This window comes from Brachyistius frenatus, unplaced genomic scaffold (genome assembly GCF_029030835.1).
Source record: "Brachyistius frenatus isolate BFR_SWC_R1_liver_20210118 unplaced genomic scaffold, ASM2903083v1 Contig_350, whole genome shotgun sequence".
In the NCBI taxonomy this organism is placed as follows: Eukaryota; Metazoa; Chordata; class Actinopteri; family Embiotocidae; genus Brachyistius; species Brachyistius frenatus.
This window is the reverse complement of record NW_027210949.1, coordinates 176,311-182,310: the sequence shown is the minus strand read 5'-3', so window position 1 is coordinate 182,310 and position 6,000 is coordinate 176,311. Positions and strand designations below refer to the sequence as shown.

The 6,000-nt window shown below is 42.0% G+C and overlaps 1 protein-coding gene across 1 annotated transcript in view; it reads right to left on the bottom strand.

Annotated features, from left to right (window-relative positions):
* Positions 1 to 4,426: 4,426 nt before the first annotated feature.
* The window catches only part of sobpa (sine oculis binding protein homolog (Drosophila) a), a 41,630-nt gene continuing 40,056 nt past the window's right edge, over positions 4,427 to 6,000 (bottom strand). Inside the window, exon 8 of the mRNA XM_069723904.1 lies at positions 4,427 to 5,849. The gene's annotated coding sequence lies outside the window, so the exon portion shown is untranslated. The remainder of the gene's footprint in view (positions 5,850 to 6,000) is intronic.

The following is a 6,000-nucleotide window of genomic DNA, read 5'->3' as shown; positions in this document are numbered from 1 at the left end:
ATCTGTTTTGGGCTAATTGTCAGTAATTACTCAACTAATTCTTGGTGCACTTACTCTTTTTTTTGTTCAACTGACCCTATATTGACCATGAATAATTAAATAATATAACCAAAGCCTGGCTGGTGATGGATGATTTAATATTCTATAATGTGTTTTAACACGTTATTACTTTTGCATTAATTATTAAATACATTTCATCACGACTGTAACCATGATTTTATTTGACTGACATGTAAGATGGCATTCTTGTTTTCAGAGGCAAGTTGTTGTTGTTGTTGTTGTTTTTTAATTGCTGAGTATTTGTTGCTTACTAACCACTGAATTCTAAAATGGGTGTATGTACCAAGTTTATAGTAGAGTATCATTGATTCCCAGCATTAAAATGCAATATGGACACAATCTTTCACATCTAGCTTCTTCATGTGGTCTTGAACTTCATACAAAGAGAGAAAATATGGGAGAAGAAGCATTATTAGAGATGTAATTTGCACAAGGTTGACACTTTTTCCTGAAACATTGAGCTGCACAGCCTTTTCTGTGTGTATATGAAAGGTTTTACTGTAGGAAATTATGACAATGAACAATGGGACACCTCTGAAATCCAAATATAAACTTATTGATTGGGATTTTCACAGGTTTCCACTGATTCTGGGCGACGTGTGATGAAGAGGTGAATCATGTCAACACCTAAATAATGCCGAAAGAAAGTCAGTAGTTTCTATAGTTTCATGTTGTCTCTTGTAAAACTAACATGTTGTCTGAGCTGTATGTGTGTAGGATGTTTGTATACACAGAGATGTAGTTGAACAGATGATGACCCGTCTGAAACACAGTTGTGTGAGCCTCTTATTTATTTGTCGTCATGGGCAATTCACTGAATAAAACAAATACTGTTACAACACAAAAAATGATTATTTTTCCAAAGCAATTTTTGGCCACATGTTATGTACATGTTACAACGTCATAATAAAAAGACCTCCTCATATCACTGTTTTCTCCATTTTAATAATTAAAAAAGCATTTCACTGTTCACCGGGCATTTACATTGGAATCGAATGCTCAGGTCAAACCACCTTCACTTTTTTTTATTATTATTATTTGCAAATGCAAAACTTGTCAACAATAAATAATACTATAAAATGTACACAAAAAGATTGACAGTCCACCACGAGTTAAAACGTTGAACAGATCGGATGTTTAGGAAGAAGGAACTGGGGAGGAGGGTTTTTCTTAGCAAAAATGTGACGGTCCATACAAGTTACAGAAAAAAGCTGATCGTCTATACATTGACACTAGCAAGATAACAAAGTCGTTGTTTCTGGTATATTTCTTTTTGTACAAAGAAGGGAGAGTCTTCTTTACAAGCGAGCATCATTGTCTTAACTGTAGAGATTATACAAGCAAAGAGTTAAGGCAACTTCTCTGTTGTTTTTGAAAAGTAACATGAAGTCCTATCATGTTTTATTTTGTCGGTGGACCACTTGCTGCTTTTAGGTTTGGAGTTAGTTGTCATTGCATAATTCAGGCTGCTGACCAGGCCTGTAGTCCATCATCAAAAAAGGAGGAATGCTGGGAGATTTGTCACGAGTCTGGTAGCCATCTCAAAGACTCATTCAGTGGTCCAAGGTTTCCACATGAGAGTCAGGCTTTCATATCGCCGGTATCTGTCTCAGGCACGGACAGTGTACCGCTTGTATGGTGCAGATTAGGATCACACATAACTGGACATGTTGTTGTAGTCTGTGTGTGTCTGTATGTGTGTGTGTGTGTGTGTGTGTGTGTGTGTGTGTGTGTGTGTGTGTGTGTGTGTGTGTGTGTGTGTGTGTGTGTGTGTGTGTGTGTGTGTAAGGGTGTCAAGCAGGAGGAAAAACAGACGTAACAATGTGGTTTGTTCCTCATCAAAATCAAACCCTCTCAATGTTTTTAATCAGTGTGAACTTCTGGTTAAGATGATGACCTACTTAGAAAAAAATTGGGGAGGTCAGTGACTAGTCGGACTAAAATAAAAAATGTGGCCTCTTGGTGGCGCCAGCAGAAAGGTCAGGGAAAGGTCACCAAGACGATTAGCATTTGTTCTCTGGAGAGGAAATTTAAAATGATAATCTGCAGCGAGATACAGAATAACTCACATCTGTCCATACTGTCACATCTGCCTCTCCCTCCACACCTCTTTCTGCGTCTCCCTGACCTGTTGTCACTGCCTCAGTGGTTCTCTGCCTGTCTGTGATTGTCTGAGTGGAAGTAGTGCTGTGTTCCAAATAACGTATTTTTGTGTCCTGACTCTCACTATTTTGAGTGCATGCAAGTACAGGAACCTGCAGTTCACTACAAGTACCAGAATGATGCATTGAAAACGGTCCAAAAAAAAGAAATGTTGAAAAGCTGGACACTTTCCACCCTAAACGGTCGCCATCTTGGCTACGTACAGGAAGGGGCGGGACTTCTGACGTAAAGAATTTTAAAATTAAGGCGTCTGAAGAAGCTGCAGCTGTTCCTGAACACCTCACAAAAGTGTTTCTTTTCCACTGCTGCTGCTGGACAGAAGAACCCGTGTGTTTATTCAGTGTGTTGAACAGAGGGCACGAAAACATGTTGATTTCTGGGTAAAATCATTAAAGCTGCAGATATTTTGGCGGGTGATGTGTTCACATGCTAGATTTAAAACTACACGACCCTGTCAAACTTCCTGCACTACACAAGTAAGAGTCCTGACATGTAAGAGCCATATTTGTTAGTGTACTGAGGGAAATATGTCATTTTGAACACAGCATGTGTGTGTGTGTGTGTGTGTGTGTATATGGTGTCAGAGCAGCTTCACACCTTAATCCGGCCGTCTACCAACACCCATCTCTGCCGCTGCCACCCTGCCACATCACAGCCTCCGCACCCCTCGCTGTACTTCCTTCTCCCTCCTCTGTGGCTCAAGCCTCCGCTTTCTCACCAGCCTGCACCGCTGGTCTCATCCTCAACCACAGCACCATCATCTCCATCACCTTTCTCAATAAATTATTTTTTAACCAACAACGGGCCAAGATTGTGTTTTGTAGCTGCACGACTGCAGCATCCAGTTTTTAAAATTACATCAGCCCTGGTTTTTGTGCTTTCACAAGGAAGGAAAGAGAGAAAAATCAACATTTTTGAATATAGCAGCTCATAAAACAGCTAAAATAAGAAGAATATGTTCTATTCTGTTAACATAAACTAGAATTTAGCAAATGCTGAGCATATGGATATTTGAATATCTTTTTGTCTAAAGATGAATACAAAAGGCAGACAAGAGACTTAAAAAGCCTGTTTTCACTGACTTTGCTTGAAGCGGGGGCAAGGAAATGCTTAAGGTGACACCAAAGCTGGGCCTTGGCAAGCTAAGTCTAAATGCCTGACTAACAGGCAACAGCTAGAGTTGCACACTTTTTACTCCGAGTCAATGCTCTGTGATATCAGCTGTGCTCTCTGCTTGCACCGGCCTCACACACAAACATGTACACAACGTTACATATTCTTTTATGTGCAGTTTGTGTGTGACATGAGTATGTAACGCTTTGTGATTCGTGAATAAGTGTTTAAATAAACGTTGGGCCTCATTTGGACACAGTGGGAATCACTCAGTGTCCGACCATGACAGAAGGCAATAAAGCAAAAGGCTGCAGGACAAACAGGATTTAAAAACAGTGTAGACATTAAATGTGATGTTTAGTTGTCTTTTTTTTTTTTTTTTTTTTTTTAACCAGAACTGTGTTCCCCTCTATTTATTGTGACATATCATAAAGTGTTAACAACAATACTGCTTCTGACATTCACTTTCAGTACTTTTTCCGGTTTCTTCCTTTCTTTCTTTTTTTTTTGTAAGATAAGTGCTTGTTATTTTGGCAACTATAAATTATCCGGTCAAATCTTCAGTTTAAAGATCCCATTTCCTCTGAAAACGACAGGGACATGTTGTGTTTCAACACACCAGAGGCCTTTGGCATATGATAACACCTTGTCTCACACTGGTACAATGTACCTCCTCCATAGGAGCGTGAACTAAATGCTGGCTTTGTCCGAGAGCGTCCCAGCTCACAGGCTTAAGCCGCAGTGTAACCGGATCACATCAAACTGGACAGGTGACAGTTGTGTTGCATTTACTTGCCCTGCTCTAAAGGCTGTACACAGAGCGTGACATTGAGTCAAGGACAACACTGACTCTATAAATTGGCTTAAAACAGATGAAATTGGCAACAGAAAAAAAATGAAGTAAATTGGCAGGATTATTGGACAACGTGTTTTCAAATTACAGCCAGAATGAATTTGTTTTCCAGTGTGTTGAAATATTTCCGGCTGTGTTACTTCAGCAGTTTCCCTCCAGGTCCCAAAATAATAATTTATGAAATAGCCGGCTTCCCTCTTCCCACCCCCCCCCTTCCCTCCCCCCCACCCGCCCTCTCAGCGCAGTCAGTCTCAAACTAACCCATGACAGGAACATCACTGCTAATGTATTATAGAAAAGATGAAGTACCAGTCTGCGGTAGCGAGTACCCGCTGCAGGTTGGCAGAGTTTCCACGCTGCCATGCCGCTGCAGCTCTTTTGGTGGTGCAGTAAGCCTTGAAATGCTCTCAAACAGCAGGGACCTGTGTTACTGTTACTAGCATGTGTCATGGCTCATGCCCCCCCCCCCTCCTCCCCCACCTCGGGTTCTCAAAATGTCAATAACAGGAATGATTATCAGGACAACTTGGTGTCAGTCTTGTGTAGCAATGTTTCTCAAATTCAGTGGAATTTTGAGAGCAAACCAGTAGATGCCAAAGGAAAATGGCAGAGATTGCATGATTCCACCCACACGTCTCTACTTGCTGGTGAAGGTTAACATTAACTCCAGTTTGTTGCTGATTCGGTAGGAATAACTCACAATACCACTGAGGGTGATTTTTAAGTCCAAGGACGGTTTTCCAGCCTCTGACTGAAAGATATCTCTACATTGCCTTTCGGTCAAATTACATCAGCTGGATTTATGCTTGTTCGACTTCCCACCCGCTGCAATCCCCCAGAACACTTGGTGTCACGTTGGCAAGTAGATTTTTATTTATTTTTTTTGCTGGTTGTGAACAAGCAAAGGCCAAGAAGACTTTTTTTTTTTTTTTTTTTTTTTTGCCAGCTTTGTAGCTCTACAATCTAAACTTTGTGGAATCAGTTAGTGACAAATAAGAAAAAAAAATAACACTTACAGGAGGAGCGATTTCGTACCTGTGGTGTGGCACTAAAAGCTTTTAACTGAGGGATGAAACCTCTCTTTTGGGGGCTCCTTCGCTAATTTCCGAGCAGCGTCAGCGTTGAATATCAGACACCGCAGTAGTAGTGAAAGACGATAAAGAAGGTTGTTGTTCAATAGAGGAGGGTGGATAAAGTCTACGGGGGCAGTGTGGGCTGACGGTCTCTGAACGAGGAGAGAAGCAGCGGGGTGAAGTCCTCCTGTTCCAGGAATAAACTGTCCTCAGTTCAAAGGTCAAGCGGTCTTTGCTGGCCACAAACATCCAGTCTGTCACACAGACAGTAGGAGTCCCGTCCGCTCTGCTGTGATACACATCATCATGTTCACTCGGACTCTCGTCAGTCGTCGAAGGCGGTTTGTGGTGCTGGTAGACTGGACGATGGGTGAGAACAGTGTGTGTGTGTGTGTGTGTGTGTGTGTGTGTGTGTGTGTGTGTGTGTGTGTGTGTGTGTGTGTGTGTGTGTGTGTGTGTGTGTGTGTGTGTGTGTGTACACGTGTAGAGTGGTGTAGTTGGGAGTGGTTGGATTTGGAAGTGGGGTGGGGGTGGGAGGGTGGACAAGTGAGTGTCGTTGATGGCACTGCGGTCCTCAGAGCATCCATCTGTGAAACAGAGTGGGAGGAGAAGGAGACTGAGTCAGAGCTGCTTTGGCTATAAAGTTGATGCAGGAACTCCAGCCGGCAGCTCCACCTTTGATTTGAAGGTAAGTGGGGGGAAAAGTGTTTGTTCAGTTGAGAGGAAGAAAAGGTTTTG